The sequence below is a fragment of the Gekko japonicus genome, unplaced genomic scaffold (genome assembly GCF_001447785.1).
Source record: "Gekko japonicus isolate JY-2015 unplaced genomic scaffold, Gekko_japonicus_V1.1 scaffold297, whole genome shotgun sequence".
NCBI lineage: Eukaryota > Metazoa > Chordata > Lepidosauria > Squamata > Gekkonidae > Gekko > Gekko japonicus.
In genome coordinates this window covers 225,759-243,676 of record NW_015162486.1, presented here as the reverse complement: position 1 = coordinate 243,676, position 17,918 = coordinate 225,759, and positions in this window count along the sequence as shown.

Sequence of the window (17,918 nt, the reverse complement as noted above, 5' to 3'; positions counted from 1 at the left end):
AGAGACAATAGCCCTGTTCATGAGTTGCAGTGAATGTGAGAACATTCTCCATCGATAGGGTACATGTGATTTTTCTTTATATGTGTGTCGAGTAATTCTCGTGTGACATTCAATGCATGCACAGCTGAATGTGTGATTGAAACCCCACAGTTATCTAGGTAGTGGCCCCTGGTTCATTGTAAAGTGATTGTGCAGTGTCTCCTTCTTACAAACTGGTGTACATCTGCAGAAATCATCTGTGACGGCGCGTGCAATTAAAAAAGGAATATATGTTGTCTTCCCTATCCCCTACAAACATTGTTAGTCCCTTGTCTATATTGAGTAACTGTACATCGCTTTGAGCCCACTGGGGAAAGCGATTAATAAATGGAAAGTATTATTATTATTATTATTATTATTATTATTATTATTATTATTATTATTATTATTATTATTATTATATATGCATTCACTGTAACATATGAAGAGGGCTAACACCTCTGCCTAATGAAGTGGACATTCATAATCAGGAGTGGATGAAAATACAGGGAAGGGAAGGAAATGAAGAGAGATGGTACGGGCAAGATGCTGGAGTCTGATCTAAGATTGGCAACCTCCAGGTGTGGCCTGGAGATCTGGCATTACATGTGGTCCCCAGACCACAGGAATCAGTTCCCCTGGAAACAATGGCTGATTTGGAGAGTAGACTCTGTAGTACTATACTGTGCTGTGGTCCTTTCCCTTCCCTACCCAAACTCTGCCTTCCCCTGGCTCCATCCCCAAATCTCCAGGGATTTACCAGCCCAGAGTTTGCAACCCTAGCTGATTCATGTTTGATATCATCACTGCACTGAACTATCTTGATATGTGACATCTGTGTGGTTGGGTCACAATGAGCACAAAGGGGAAGAGGGTTTGAGCAGGCTGTCCCTCACCCCACCCCATGATAGAACACAAAGGTCGATGCCTTCTTTCCATGCTCATGTTCATGCATGCCTATGCCATTACTCAAAAGTAGTTGTTGTGTGTGGGGGGGGAAGGGTGGCAACCACTGGCCTAGCCTAATGTCCTTTTCCCAATAGATGTGCTTGGCATGCTCACAAGCAATATACAAAAACCACATCCCCCCCCCCGTGCCTCTATTTACAGTGTCCCCAGAAACTGGTACCCAGTGATATTCTGCCTCTGAAAATAGGCAGCCTCTGTCGTTGTGCCTCTGGCATGCTTGAGCCCATAGATCACATTTTGTTATTCTGCGACCAATAGTCTTCATTGTGACAATTTTGGATTCCCCCCACTTTGAACAGGTACCAACTTGCCATTGAACTGCAGGTAGTTTCCTTTTTGTTGGCTGATAGTTAGTCCTGCAGTTATGTGATCTGTGGCCAAATTCTTGTCTGTCATAATATCTTTGAGACATTCTCCTGTTAAGTACTAATGTGATAATCTTCCTGGTTTACTAGTGGCATAATTTTCTTTCATCATCTTTCTATAATTGTTATTGATATTCGTACTGTGATTTTATTGTATGGCTCAAGATCTCCAGTCGAAGGAGCTAATTGCTAATAAAGGAAAGGAAAATGGAGGTCCCATTTAGCTATGTATGCTATTAGGCCCAGGGCTCTTTTTGTAGAAAAAGCCCAGCAGGAACTCATTAGCATAATAGGCCACACCCAACAGCAGAAACGTATTAGCATATTGGGCCACACCCCTGACAGCACAGCTCATTAGCATATTAGGCCGCACCCACATGTTACCAAAAGTGTGGTCATCCAGCCACACCCACCTTTTGCTTCTTATTCTGTTTACCTTGTTTGTTGTCAAAACCCAGGGCCTTTTTTTGTAGCAGGAACTCCTTTGCATGTTAGGCCACACCCCCTAATGTAGCCAATCCTAATGAGTTTCTGCTGTTGGGTGTGGCCTATTATGCTAATGAGTTCCTGCTGGGTGTGGCCAACTTGGGAGCCAGCTGGAACTCCGTTCCTGTGCGTTCCTGCCCAAAAATAGCCCTGCTATTAGCTATTGATAGACCTGTCCACCATGAATTTGTCTAATCATCTGTTCAACTTAGATCTGCAGTCCTTGGTGTATCATGTGGCAGTGAGTTCCACAAATTTATGATGTGCCATGAGATGAAGTACTTCCTTTTTTATCGGAAACCATTCAGTCCAGAATTCTGCTTCCTGTCTACAGCTGGATTATGCATCATTTAGACATCCGTTCTCAGTAAACAAAAACAAAGCCATCCTCCTCACCCCCTCCATACAAAAAAAGGTAATTGAACAAGGATGCAGAGAGTCAGTGAAATCAACAGAGATATAATGGCTGAAAGGGACAAAACTATTCTTGGCTAGAAGGTTCAATTATTTGGGGGGTTTTTTGCTATGAAAAGTAATCCAGTTTTGAATATGTTTGTTGTGCAGCAGCCATTAGAGCAGAACGAGACGTCTCAAGAATGTGGAAACTGTCATTTTTACATCCACGTTCCTCCCAGCAGTTTGTGTGTTTTCCACTACATTAGCTGATCATGCCATACATTAGAGCCTTCTGAAATAAATGAGAAGACTCTTGCTGTTAAGGAGGATGAAAAATCCAATCAGCAAAATAATGATGATGATTAAACAAAAATCCCTGACATAAATGACAAGTCTTCTGGGCAATAGGAGAGCATCCTCAAAGAAAATGCAGAGTTCCGTCAAGCAAAGAATTGACAGTACACTAAATAGAAAATAACTTATGAAATTGAAAAACACATTTGCGAGGGAGGAAACAGCTGCAACATTGGGATTTATGGCATGTGAATGAACTCCCAAGGACTTGAACTGTGGCAAACTTTGACCAATTAGATGTGAGTCCGGTAGCGCTGGAGAGACCAACAAAATTTTGGGGGGTATAAGCTTTCTAGAGCCAAAGCTCCCTTCATCAGATAGGACAATGAACATGCTTGGTCCTCAGCAGAATGACTTGGGGAGGCTTTTCTTTAAAAAAAAAAATTACAAGTTAATATGCATATCTGGGGAGTCCCTTGAATATGTTGATATCCTGACCTCCTTTGTGGGTTTCACTGCCCAAGAGCTGATCATTGGAGGCCCATGAGGATTTGTGGAGAGAATAAACAACTGGGAAATCCCCTCAATCCCTTAAGTCAAATTGTGAAAGTCTACTGAGTGTGTAGGGCTAGATAGCTTCCTGCTCAGCAGAAAGTACCCTGACTTCTGAGTTCAGGATAAGGTGAACAGGAAACGTCTAATCTGACGGCCAAACCTTTGGCAAGGTGACTCGCTTTCCCTGCTGCCACACAGCAGCTGTGAGGAGCATCATTTTAAAAATCAGCAGGAGCCTGATTTGGCTTGGAACCACAACAATGGGGGAGAAGAGTCTCCTGCCTCCCCCCCCCCCCATGCTGTTTTCTCAAGATGAAACAGCCCTGGAGGGTAGGAAAGGGGAAGTTGGATCCAACTCTCCAAAAAAAGTAGCATATAGTTTGGCCCTGAGGCACATCTCCCTGAAACAAAAATAGAGACAACACAGGGACAGATCGTTTGCAGGGAAAGGTATTAGAAAAGCATGTCCTTCCCTGGTTATTATGGGTAGCTGGAGCACATGATACTGGGTTAGATCCAGCCAGCTTTTCACTCAGTTTCACTCAATTCCCCTCCTCACCACAACTCCCACAACTCCCATGCTACATGACTTTTATCTATGTAGGTCTTATATGATCCCAAGTGGTCAAAGGGGACCCCCTCCTCACCTTTTCACCAGTGGAAAAGCTGCTTGGATTTAACCCACTATCATGTATATTCCCTTTAAAGTAGCATCAGACACTTCCTGAAAACCCGACTTTCCCTGTCACTACTGGTCTTTCCCTTTTTTTTAAAACAGGCAGCTGAGGGTCAGAACTGGGTGGCTTGTCAGTCATGTTCTTTCCCCCAACAGATGTGAGCAACCATAAGGCCGAAAAGGCCTGCCCGGCTCCTCACCTGAACTGCATGTGCATCTTAGAGAACATGCCCCAGAAATCCTTTACAAATAAGTGCAGGCAGGGGTTTTTCCCTTCAGCAGATGACCTGACAAGTCTTTTGGACAGAGAGAGCTTTGTGTCTCTTTCCCATAATACTAGAACTTGAGGGCATCCAATGAAAATGGTGGACAATAGCTGCAGGATGGAAAAAGAAAACCCCTATTTTACTCCACAAGTAATTAGTTCTCTGCCAACAAACATAATGATTGCCATGAGCATAGGTGGCTCCAGAAAGGGATTAGACAGGAAGAAAGGTCCCTTGATGGCTACTTGCCATTGTGCCTAAAGGGAATTTCTATACACAGAGGCAGCAAACCTCTGAGTACCAGTTCTGGAGGGTAACACCAGTGGTAGGACATAGCCTACACTGCATTTTTGTGCTTTTGTTTATTAGGATGATTTTGTCCCTAAAGTGAAAAGCATGGCAAATACCAGGAGGCAGACCAGAATGGGGCCAGCTGTTTGTTTGTTTGTTTATTAAATTGGACTTAATTTTATTTATTAATTTTATTTATTTATTGAATTGGCTCAGGGTGGGTTACAACCAATGCTCCCTCTAAGCTGTGGAGTCTTGTGAGCAAAAATTCTGCTTTGTGAGCTACTGGCATTAAAATTGTGAGCAAGTGATTTGGCTACTGCATAAATTAGTTTGCTCTGGAGCCATCCTTCCTGAGCTAAGACACAAATGTGTGATCCAGAGGCTAAAAAAATGTAAGCTAGCTCACACTAACTCAGCTTAGAGGGAGCACTGGTTACCACCATTAATGAATCCATAATCCAACTTCAAAAACTTCAAACCAAGCACTGAACAGCAATAAAAACATCAATAAATAACAACTATAACAATTATAACAATTGATGGCATCAACAATTATTCCATATCTGATTGCTCCCATATAGATTCCCAACAAGAGTGCAGATGCATGACAAATGAGTGCTGATGGGGCAGACTGAGGACAGAACAGGCTGCACACAGGAAGTAAAGCTGGCAATGCAGGGAAGGGGAGGCCAAAATAAATAGATCTCCACTGCCTCACCCATAGGCTTGGTGGAACATCTGTTTTGTAGGCCCTGCAGAATTCAATTAAGTCCCGCAGGGCCCACATCTCAGCTGGGAGAATGTTCCACCAGGCTGGTGCCAGAGCTGAGAGGGCTCTAGCTCTGGTTGAGGCTACGCGGACATCCTTGGGGCCAGGGACCACCAGCAGATCTTGATCCATCGAGTGGGGACATACCAGGAGAGACGGTACTGAAGGTATGTTAGTCCCAGACTGCATAGGGCTTTAAAGGTCAAAACCAAAACCTTGAACTTGGCCTAGTATTCAACTGGAAGCCAGTGCAGCTGGTGGAACACCAGATGTCTGTGTACTCTTAATGGTGTTCCTGTCAGAACACACTGCATTCTGGACAGCTGAAGTTTCCAGATCAGACTCAAGGGTGGCCCGATCTGGCAACATTTGTGACTTGGGCCTCCACAGATAATAATGAGGCATCCAATGTCACACCCAGACTTTTCACTGTCGGAACTGGTATCAACAGTGCCCCATCAAGAGTTGGGAGTTGGATCCCTGATCTCACAACCCCTCGGCCCAGGCATAGGAACTCTGTCTTCAATGGATTTAATTACAGCCAGCTTCTATATCACCTCAACTGGGACATTGATTTACTTAACATTCTTATTTAAAAAGGGTTTTAAGTCTTGGATATTACAGCTTCTTTTTAGAGAGTGAGAGGTTCTTTTTAGAAAAGGAGAAAAAAGCCCTAAAACTCTCAGCATGCTTCAGATTCCACCCAGCTGATCAACCTGGCTCTGCCTACTCAATACTTCTTACGGCACAAGGTGGATTTTACAAGATCACTATCACCTGTGTGTGAAGGAGGAGGAGGAGATCGGATTTATACCCAGCCTTTCACTACCTGAAGGAGTCTCAGGGCAGCTTACAATCCCTTTCTCTTCCCTTCCCCACAACAGACACCCTGTGTGTTGGGTGTTACAAGTTAAAACACTTCAGTATTTACTGGGTTAATGATGTTTGTTAAGTCACATGTTTGTTTGTAACCAATCTGTTTTAGACAGAAAGCCCGGGAACTTCAGAGCTAGTTTGTTGTTCTGGTTGGAAACCAAAGTGCCAAGTATTAGCATTTTATGACTTTCCTTCCCATCTTGTATTTCTTTGTTCTGACCAAGAAGAAGAAGTGTCCATTCTGCCATTTTCAGTTTAGCTGTAAGGATGTAGGCATATAAGCTCTTTGTTATTTTATGTCCTGTGTACCTTTTCCCCATGCTAGGTTGTAGTAAACTTTTATTCTTTTAAACACACCATGGACTCTGCCTCTTTAATACTCTGCTAACAAACTTTAAATTAAAGAATCCCAACACTGTGAAGTAGGTGGGGCTGAGAGAGCTCTCTCAAGAACTGCCCTTGAGAGAACAGCTCTGAAAGAACTTGTGACTGACCCAAGGTCATACTAGCAGCTGCATGTGAAGGAGTGGGGAATCAAACCTGGTCCTCCCAGATTAGAGTCTGCACTCTTAACCACTACACCAAACTGGTATGTAATTCTGTAATTAAAAAAAAAATTCCCCTATAGCAACTATATCTGAACATAGCAAGTTATTTAAAGGGGATCCGGGCAAGTTCAAGAAGTTAGTAGTTATTTGAAGAAGGTGTTCATTATGAGCTGGGAAATTTTTCTCTACTTAAAAATGATGATTATTCAATATGCATTTCTGCTAACAGTTCATAGACACTAAAATGAATTGAGACATTTAGGCTTGGAAATAGGTTCATAGAAATCAATAATTCTCCATTAATCTCTTTGAAGAACCATATGGAAAAATGGTAATCTTACCTAGCAAAGGCCATAAAAATAGAGAAAACCCCTATTAGACCAGACCAGTGGTCCATCTAATCTAGTATCCTATTTATTTATTTAACTTACGTACTTACTTTATACTCTACCTTTCTCCCCAGTGTGGACTCAAAGTGATTTACATATTTATCCTTTCCATTTTATCCAGATAACAACTCTGAAGAAGGTTGAGAGTGTGTGCCTGGCCTAAGGTCACCCAAGCAAGCTTCCTTGACAGAATGGAGAGTCCGACCAGTTTCCCAGATCCTTATCTGACCCTCTAATCACTATACAACATTGGTTGTTTCTCTACAATGACCAAGCAGATACCTTCAGGAAGCCCACAAACAGGGCATGAAGGCAAGTTCTTGCTTCTTGATACTACTGAGCAACCGGGATTCAGAGCCTGAAGTACAGCTCCTCTGAACATGGAGGTCTCACCATGGAGGCTCCATTGATCCATCATGGCTAATGGTTCTGCATTTGTTTAATCCCATTCTAAAACCAGCCCTGTAGCTAGGGATTTTTGGGGGGAGGGGGCCTCAGGGGGGCTCAGCAAATTAAATTAAAGTTAATCACATTAATTCAATTTGGGACTGGCCCGGGAGCGTAATCTTCGTGGGGGCGGCGGGGCTTCAGCCCCCGCCGAAATTTTCAGGAAGGTGCTCAGCCTCCCCCGGGAGCCACCCTTGCTCCTAGTACAGCAATGCCTCTGGCCCAGCCCCAGCCCCCCCCCTGGGAAATTGGAAAGTCTACACCCTTAAATGCTAGGGAAGGCGGGGCCCACATGCCCCGCGTTAGCGATGGGCCTGTCTAAAACCATCTAAATTAGTGGCCATCATCACATCCTGTGAGAATGAATGGCATACATTAGTTACTGTTTGTGTGAAGAAGTACTTCCTGGCTGGCTGGCTGACTCCCTGACCAGAGACTGGGAAGGGGGCCCACCCACAGTAGATTCTCCACAGTCGTGTTCCATTTTAATGTGCACACATGGGCAGTGATTTTCCCTGAACACTCACAGCCAGACTGTTTAGTGTGATCTACAGACACATCTTACATACATGTATACATATATGCCATCAAGGAGTAACCAGCCTTGGTGCTGGAAACCACTACGGTTCAGGTTAACAACTCTGGGTTGGGAAATTCCTGGCTATTTGGGGGCAGAGCCTGGATAGGGTGGAGTTTGGGGAGGGGATGCGAAAGGACTCCATCCTCCGAAGCTGCCATTTCCTTCAGGGGAACTACTCTTTGTAGTTTGGAGATTAGCTGTAATTTCAGGAGAACTCCAGGACCCACCTGGAGGTTGGTAGCCATCCTCTGATCTCATCCTATGATCAACAGTGGGATCAGCTGCATAGTGAGGTGGCAGTCTTTAAGCAGTGGCTGGACAAACACTAGTCAGGGATGCTCTCGGCTGATCCTGCATTGAGCAGCGGGTTGGACTAGATGGCCTGTATGGCCCCTTCCAACTCTGTGATTCTATGATTCTATGGCTGGCTGTGGTTCTGCCTTGATAAAGGATAGCAGTTTGACTCTACTCAATAGCCTTTCCATCTCCTCACTACAGATCAAACCAAAATGCAACCCAGAAAGCCGACTGATAGCCTCTTGATCAAAAGCCCATTCAGGGACGTTCCCCCCCCCTTCAGATAAAAACCCATCAGATCCCACAAGTCTGTTTTTAAATTATTCTTTGACTTAAAGAAACACAAAAATCTCCCCTCTCAAATAAAAAAAAATACTCAGAGTCACATGTTTACTGGGTACTTGGGGGCTGAAATGAATGCAGTTTGCAGAAAATGAAGGGAGACTGCTGAGGTTTCCAGTATTTTTAAAAATAGGTATGTTGTTACTGCAAACAAAGGGGGAAGCTTTGAACTGTGACCTAGTCCTGTTTTCAAAGCTCAAAGGGCAGACGGCAAAGGAAAAATTGCTCTGATGAGCATTTTATTACCACTCATCTCGTGGTCTAAAGGGCTTAGAGATGCTCACAAACAAGTATTCTTTCCTGCAGCTCTAACTGCCTGATGGAGGGACTCTCCCCATGCCCTAGAAGGGGAATTCCCCAGCACCAAGGATCTGTCCAGCTGTACCAGTTCTGTTGCATGTCCACAAGAACAAGGTCAGACAACTCCCCACCTTCCATCCTGCACTTCTTTCATAGGTCATGCCTACGTTCAGTTGTAAATCAATGTATTTGTTGATCTATGAACAGTGTCTAACTAGTATCCCATCAGATGGTTTGTAATGGGCTGAATGGCCATCTCAGAGCTTGGATGTTTTAAAGCATGTAAATAAGGAAGAGGGAAGAGGCTGTGGATTGGTTGATTGGCTGCTGTTGTCACTCAACAACCCTAAAACAGAGATTGAGAGATACCTACCCTGCTTTTCCTAAAGGTCGAAGTAACCAGAGAAGACATGCGTCTACATTTTTAATAAGTTGACCGGTGCCTTAGAAGGGGAGAAAGGGGGTGCTTAAGCCCCTTTCCACAGGCTATTTTCCCATCCAATTGTGTTTCTATCATGATACTGTATGTACGCAATAGGACTGAGAATGGGTGTGTTTTTTATTATGGGCATATTATGGGTTTTTACCAGACCCCAAGAAACAGTGCTCGGGGCCTGCCATCTCAAAATGTAGAATGAGGTTATGGTCATAGGGTGAAATCAGCACTCAGGCTGACCAGGCTGCTTTGGGCCCAAGAGCAAGTGTAAATGAGAGACCCCCATGGACTCATGGGGTAGACTTGCCTGTCACCTCCTCCTATGCTGCCACCAGCCAGGGCTGCTCAGTGGAGACTCAGTCAGCAGTGGCAACAATACACGAAACCTGCCTTATACTGAAGGTCAGTATAGTCTAGTCAGGCTGACAACAGCCTTCCAGGGTCTTAGAACGAGGTCTTTCACATGACCTACTACCTGATCTTTTCAACCAGAGATGCTGGGGATTGAACCCTAGATCTTCTGCATGTAAAGCAGATGCTTTGCCATTGAGCCATGGCCCATCCCTCAGTCTACAGGCACAGGTTCACTCATTGCCTCCTCCCACATCACCACCAGCTGGGTCTCAGCTGAACTGCCTTTGCTGCACTAATAGCCTTGCTGGGGCTCTGTTGGGCTTGCTGTACAAGGGGGATTCCTCCACAGGATCTCACTGGCTTCCATCCAGTGCTTCCACCTCCCAGCCATGACCCAAGCCCCTCCCTGCTCAAGTACGTCCCTGCTCTTGGGGTGGAGTAAGGGAGCTGCCTTGTCAATTAAAATGTCCTGGCTTGCCTACCATTTTCTGACCATTTGCTCTTGATCAATCTTTTAGGAAACTCTCCTTCAAACAACATAATTGGGCCAAACAGCATTTTGTTGGGTATCTTCTCTGTTTGGGTCAGTTCTCTTACCTATTCTCTCCCATCTACAAGTCCCACTCTAGTTCCTGGGATCATTGTTTCAGGTGGGAAGAACTCGATCCCTACAATTCCCAGCGGTGATACAGTGAATGTATCCAGCACTCCTGCATCAATATTATGAATGGAAAGAGAATTCTTGGGAAGGTGAAGTTTATTTCAAACAGTTTCCCATAAAAACATAAATTACAAGCCAATCCTGAATCAAAGGAAGATCATCCATCACAATAATGTTTTGCATCTTCCAAGGATGTTTGATTGTTTTTTTTTTTAAATAATAATTATTGAGCCAGCATAGTAGTGGTTAGAATGCAGGACTGGAGAGACCCAGGGTTCAGGTTCCCACTCAGTTATGAAGTTCACTAGATGTTTCAAATAGTCATCCTAACCCACCAGAGTTGTTATGATCATAAAGAGAGAGAGTGGGAGAACTGTGTATGCCACCCCTTGCTCCTTGGAAGAAGGGCAGGATAAAAATCTAGTAGATAGTCTGTAGCAGAAATGCATCTTGTCCATAATTTTACAGGGGTGGACCCAAACATTCTACAAGTAGCCATCCTCCAGCCTAAGGAGTTTTCCTCCAATTTAGGTGGCTCTTTGTCCAATGAAAGAGCCACTTAAGTTGGAGGAAGTTTCATTACATTGGAGGAAGGATTCAAACTTGATCCAAAAGGAATGGTGGGGTAGTGGAAAGTGCCATGAAATAACAGAAAACCCATAGGATTTTCAAGGCAAGAGATGTTTAGAGGTGGTTTGCCATTGCCTGTCTCTGTGTAGTGACCCTGGAATTCCATGGTGGTCTCCCATCCAAATACTAACCAAGCCAACCCTGCTTAGCTTCTAAGATCTGTTGAGATTGCGCTAGCCTGGGCCACCCAGGTCAGAGAACAGTGGGGGTATAAATATTTACATAAATAAACAAACTTTGTTCAGTGGAGTGGTAGGACAGAGGTAGAATCCACCCTACAGACTTACTGGGATAAGTGCTAATCTTGGATAAACTCTTGGAGAAAAAGATGGTAAACTCAACACTAACAAAACTGTCTCATTCAGAAATCCTGTCCTGGAACTTTGGTCTCTGTTTTTCACCCCGGGAGGAGATAAAGTCCTTCATTGTTTGCCTTGGCTGTCAATAAACTTATGTTGCCGACAGCAGCCTTTGATCACAGAGCTATCAGGATGCTGACCCTTGACAACTGATCCACTCCCTCCCCTTTCCGTAATGCCTGACCAATCTCTGTAGTGCTAAGAGGGAAGAAACAAACCTAAATTCTGCTGGCCTGAAGAGCTTGTTAGTCTGTGAATGAGATTTGAGAATAGCCCATTTTCCCCATGTATGAAAGAGAAAAGAGGCATTTCCCAAGCTGGGGTTTGTTCCTAGTTACTCCCTTGCTTTTGTTTGTAGCATCCAGCATGTGCTCGGGGGCCATACCCTAATATGACCAGTACGAAGACATTGCACATTAAATATAGTTCTTTAGCTGTTATCAACCTTCTTTTCTAGAATTTTGATGCAAATATTGCCTGCTTTTATTTATTTGCAAGGCTTGTATGTCGTAATGGGTGGACGAGGATTCTGGAAGACCTGGCTTCAAATCCCTGCTTCTACCATGGAAGCTCACTGGATGACCTGGGGTCCATCACAAACTCAGCCTGGCTTAACACACTGCATCATTGTTGGGAGAAAGTGGAGATAAAGAGAATGATGTCCTAAACCACTCCTGAGTACCAATAGGGGAGAAAGCAGGATATACATAACGAAATGCAAATGCATACAAGCATCCTGCCTTTCCTCTGTGGAATTCATGGCGGCCATATGCGGACTTCCAGGAGATCTCCCATCCGAGCATCCAACAGTTCCAGACTGCTTCCCTTCAGCAGGGCTGCTGCATTAGTTGCCACTGAAGGATGCTGGATGCTGGAGGGAATGGGACTCCCAATCTGAGGTGGAACCAGAACCAACCAAATGGATTCCTTCAATGACTCTTGGAATTAGAGACATAAAGAGATGCGCTTGTTGTGAGTTTATCAGAACAGTTAGGTTATTGTAGCATAATAATGATACATAATTCAATTTAGCCATGCTGGTTGGGTTCCAGAGCATGGTCTGAGGCACAATGGGGAGAAGTCCCAACTCTAAGAACAAAGGTAACGATGGACTTATAAATGCTGCAGCTTCAAGAGATACTAGACTATCCTAGTCAAATATCAGTTAGGATAAATACCAAGTGCAGGGTGAAAGAACTGCATGTTTTCACATTTCTTCGTTCCTTTGGTCAGCCTGATGTAATAACAGACAGTGGCCCCGGTCACACGGTCCGGAAAATACGGGGGGGGAGTATGGCTGTTTGCCGGAGCAAACTAATGCACGGCTGCTGGATCACACGTCCCGCCAACGTCCTGTGGTTTGGGGGGAGGTGCCGATCACACGACAATCCTGCGGCGCGGCAAAGAAGCAGCACGGCGCGATCACAGCAGCAACGGCTAGGCACCGCTGCCATGGCAAACGGGGTTGTGGGTTTTTTTAAACCGAAGTGTGCGCATGTGCTGTTGGGTGCTTGTGCGCATTCCGTGGAGACTGGGGGAAAAACCTTTTTGCGATGGGACATGGGCAGGCACCTGATGCCACGAACTACCACCGGAAATGCGATCAGACTGCTGTGGCCAACGGGGTTGTGTGTTTTTTTAAACCGAAGTGTGCGCATGTGCTGTTGGGTGCTTGTGCGCATTCCGTGGAGACTTGGGGAAAAAAACCTTTTTGCGATGGGACATGGGCAGGCACCTGATGCCACGAACTACCACCGGAAACGCGATCAGACGCCCGCCCTTGCCCTGCGGTTTCTGGAAACTAGTACCTCGGAGGTACTAGTTTTTTACGCCACATCTTCGGCGGGAAGCCTCGGGTTAGCCACGGGAGCTCTACACTTCCCAGATGTTGCGGTGTGATCGCGCCTGGAAAATCCGCCTATCTTCCGTCTCTGTAGCATGGCTAATGCTCTGTGTGACCACAGCCAGTGTGTACTTTTTTAAAAAATCACCTTTTGTTCACTAAACTTTCTCATATTTTTAATGCTCAAAGCCAGATCTTTAAAAACACAGCACACCAATTCAGTCTTACTATCCAAAGAGCAGTAAAGGGGAGAGGCAGTGGGTGAGCTCACCATCCCTTGAGTATGATAGCTGGAAATTGTGAAAAGGGGATAGATCATTCTCACACTAGCTGATATAAAGCAAAGCAGGAGATGCAGCAATTCACCAGAGGAGGGCCTGCTGCATACATAATCATACATATGAAAATTCACACATATGAATTTTCTGTTGTGGCCCCCACTATATGGAATGACCTTTTTGACGAGGTTAGGAAGGCTTCCACTCTCTTTTTGTTTTGTTGTTTTTCAGTTGCACAGTTGAGTCCGACTCTTTGTGACCCCATGGACCAGATCACGCCAGGCCTTCCTGTCTTCCGCTGTCCTCTGAAGTTTGCTCAACTTCATGTTCGTTGCATCTATGACACTGTCTAACCTTCTCATCCTTTTCCGTCCCCGTCTTCTTTGACCTTCAATCTTTCCCAGCATCAGGGTCTTCTCCAGTGAGTGCTCCCTCCTCATTTGGTGGCCAAAGTATTTGAGCTTCAGTTTCATTATCTGGCCTTCCATGGAACAGTCAGGGTTGATTTATTTTAGGATTGACTGATTTGATCTTCTTGCAGTCCAAGGGACTCCACTCTCCTAGCATTCCACAAACAATGCAGAACTGAATTATTCAGGAGGGCATTTTTGTACAGGTAATAAGGCAGGCAGTGGCAAACCACCTCTGAATGTCCCTTGCCTTGAAAACCCTATGGGGTCACCATAAGTCAGCTGTGACTTGACGGCACTTTCTACCACCAGTAGGGCTATTCTATAACAGAATGGTTCAGAAAGTGCTTTAATGAAGGGGAAGGAACTGTGGACTATATTACTGTGTATAGTACACATTATCTGTTGCTATATGCATTATCCTGCTATGTGATTTCTGCACCAAATAACAATGTTGTGTTAATACATATGCTTAGTTTTAGCATGGTTTCTTCTTGGTTTAAAATTCCTGCAGTCCTAATCCTATTGCATTGCTTATTGAATGTTCCATCCTCCTGATTGAATTGATTCACATTAATCTGCCTTGAGTCTCAGTGAGAAAGGCAGAATATAAATAATGTAAAGTACAAAAAAACACACACCCCTAGGTAGAACATTTAAATAGCAACACAGATACAGAGCACTAGATGTGCAAATCCACCTGCCAGGGGATACATTCAGATTTGCTGGTGGCAGTGGTTACCTCCAAGTTTGATTGTAATATCCCCTGATATAAGGGGAAGGGACTCTGACATCATGCAGAGACCTGGGACAGCTAGAGGGGGTGGTGTTCTGACCCTTGAGGGAACAGGGCTTAGAAGTCTGTATTTTATTGAATCTTAGCAGGGGACAGAGAACGAAGGGAGGGAGAGGAAAGATGGGTAGGCATTTATATGCGAACACAGTTTTAAAATATAATATTTACTGTGCATACATCCAAAGGTTAGCTGGGTGGGGAGACAACTTCTCCCCAGTAATATGCCATGCCTTAGGACCTCAAATTCCTATTTACAGTACTGATCAGGCCATTCAGAACTACAACATCTGTCAATAAATTCAGAGAGGGAGAACTTTATAGCTCTCCATAGGTATTATTTAGAAACTTGGGTTTTGTTTTGTTTTTGAGGATGAAAAGAGTCTGGAATAATCTTACCAACCAAGATTGCAGAATGACTTAGAACCTGGGGGACGTATTATCGGTGATTTTTGTAAGCACATGTTTTTCTCGTTAAAACCTTCTTGGTATATGAAACAGCCCAAGGAAACCGTAAATAAGGCAGCACAAAGCTACCTCAGGTTGATGCTGACATGACAAATCACTCCCCCACCCTGCCCCCATGTACCATGTTGTCAATGGAGCCTTTATTTGCAGGCATTCTGCTGTGTTGCCCTTATTACTGCGGTTGTCTTTGGAGCACAGGGAGGACAAAACTGAGTCCCCCCCTTGTTCCATGTACTCCATTCTTGTGAGGAAGGAGCATCTTAAGAGATGGCCCCTTGAGGGCATCCGTCTATAGACAGATTTGTGTGTTATGTTACCATTGGTCACGGCACAGTATCCTTCGTAGGCTGAAATAAGAAAGGCTTATTAAATTTGTGGGGGGAAAGGTAATATTGATCCACAAGGAAAAACGATTCAAGGAGAGGAACAAATAAAGAAAATTTCGTTGTGACTTGCAAGCAGAGTGGAAGAATTTAAGGATGTATCCAAGTGAGAGATTTCAACATTCAGTTGCTTTGTTTTCTCTACTTCAGCAGGAAGGAAGAAAAAAAGTGGGAGGAGGGAAGTGTTAAAAATGTAAATGGATATAAAAAGAAGCCAAATATTTGCTAGATTCAAGTCCAGTAGCACCTGAGAGATGAACAAGATTTTGGGGGTATGAAATTTCGAGAGCCAAAGCTCCCTTTGCCAGATACATACTCAACCCTCTTGTCAAGCTGTCATCAACCAAGGCAGCCCAATGGTAGTCATGGTGCCCCTGAAATCCAGAGGTCCTTATCAGACTCATGGATGTTGAAGTCTCCACATATGAGAAAACCTCAACAAGCTTAGTGCCGATATACCTTCAGCATGCCAGGCATGGAAACTGTCTGGCAGTGGGGAATATACCAGCAGAATCCCCAATTTGTCCTGAATACCCACTACCACATACTTATACTCAAAACTGGAACTGTGCCTGGTAAAGCATTTGGAGAGGGTAACAGTACAACAGCAGGCCATAGCAACTCCTTTCTCCCACACCACTGAGTCTAGATTGACACAGCCCCAAGAAATTTTCAGGATACATCTTTTCAGCCTTATGCAGAGGGGCCTTGGTGAGGTTTGTCTGGCCTGCCTTCTCTTCCAGGAATGAATCCTGTCTTATACATGGTTTATTCTGGGCAAGGCTGACATTGAGCAGGAACAGTTTTAGATGTACTGATGTGCTGACAAGACTTTTGGATTTCCCTTGGTTTAGAGAAAGATGAGAATAGTGAAAGGCACTGCTTGTCTGACTAGAAGAAGAAAAGTTGGTTTTTATAAGTCTCTGCCACACGGCAGAAAAAAACCCGGGCAAAGTGCAGCTAATCAGAGCCACACCAAAATAGAGACGCTGCGGCGGGATCCCACGGATCCCCTGAGCCACGGCGCCGTTGCTCCCCGGCACGATCAGATGCCGGGGAGGAAGCGACAGTCGGGAGGGGGAGGCTGCCAAACTGCGCATGTCTGAGCATGCGCAGTTCAGCCAGGAGCCGGGGATGCGCCAGCGGAAGGACGCACCGGCGATCCCATGGCCGGCCTTGATGCGGACTTGCTGGAAGAACCACCTCGGTAGGTGGTTTATTTTTGCCGCGGTGTTTTGGGCGGACGGGCCGGATCAGGGACGGGTGCGCAACGCTTCCCAGATGTTGCGGTGGGATCATGCCCTTTAGCTCCACCCCCGATCCATCCCTCTCCCGGCCCAAAACCTCTTGTGTGACCGGGGCCATACCTCACTTTTCTGTACCCTAAGGAGTCTCAAAGCAACTTGCATTACCTTCCTCTCCTCACAACAGGCGCCTTATGAGTGGGACTGAGAGAGTTCTGAGAGAACCATGACTGGCCCAAAGTTACCCAGCAGGCTTCATGCGGAGGAGTGGGGAATCAAACCTGGTTCTCCAGACTAGTCCACCACTCTTAACCACTACACCACGCTGGCTCTTATCTACCCTTCTTATCTGGCCCATCCTTCTCTTACTATTAGATCTTCCCCTGCGTGAAGCACAGTGAAGAGTGGCATGTCGACTCCCACAAAGTTCCTCAAGAAAATGGCAGCTCCTCCAAACTGAAAGGCCCTACACCAAGAAGACCACCTTCACCAAGAGACCTCCCCTCATGATGAAATGATAACACGGGATGACCAATTGAAAAGTGCCAATCACTCCCATAGCTCTTATTTTGAGGATTAGATCCAGAACTCCCATGGAGCCCTACAACCCACCCACTGCTCTCACCATGAAGACAGAAATCCCAATAGGAAAAAAAAATCTCAGGGACAGCAGGGAGTTACGCTAAAACTGTAATCAGGCCTAGTGACTGCTAGAAGCCACCAACTCTCAACAACTATTGAGCAAGTCATTGTTAGTCATTAACTAATTAAACAGCAAAGGACATTTCTTTCCCAAACTGGTCTCTGTTAGGCATATGGACTGGCAGAGTACCCATGGGGACTGAAAGATCCTGCTTGTGTATACAAATCTCCACCCTGAAATTCAAGCTGTGTCTGGAGACGCCCTTCACCCATCCTTGATAGATGGCTCATCTGTCCTCTTCTTTAACAACTCCAGGGAAGGAAATTCCACAACTTCATTGAGTAATTTCTTCCATTGCCCAATGGTTCTTATAGCATTTCCTGATGTTTTGTAATTGTTACATTTGTCTTCATTTACTTCAAGCCCACACAATTCATCATAAGTCAAGCCACTTCTAATTTCTGCAGACTTTTTTTTGGTGAATATACATGGAACTCCCCACCCTTCCACTTAAACCCCGTTCCCCAGCTACACCTGCCCTGCTTTTAG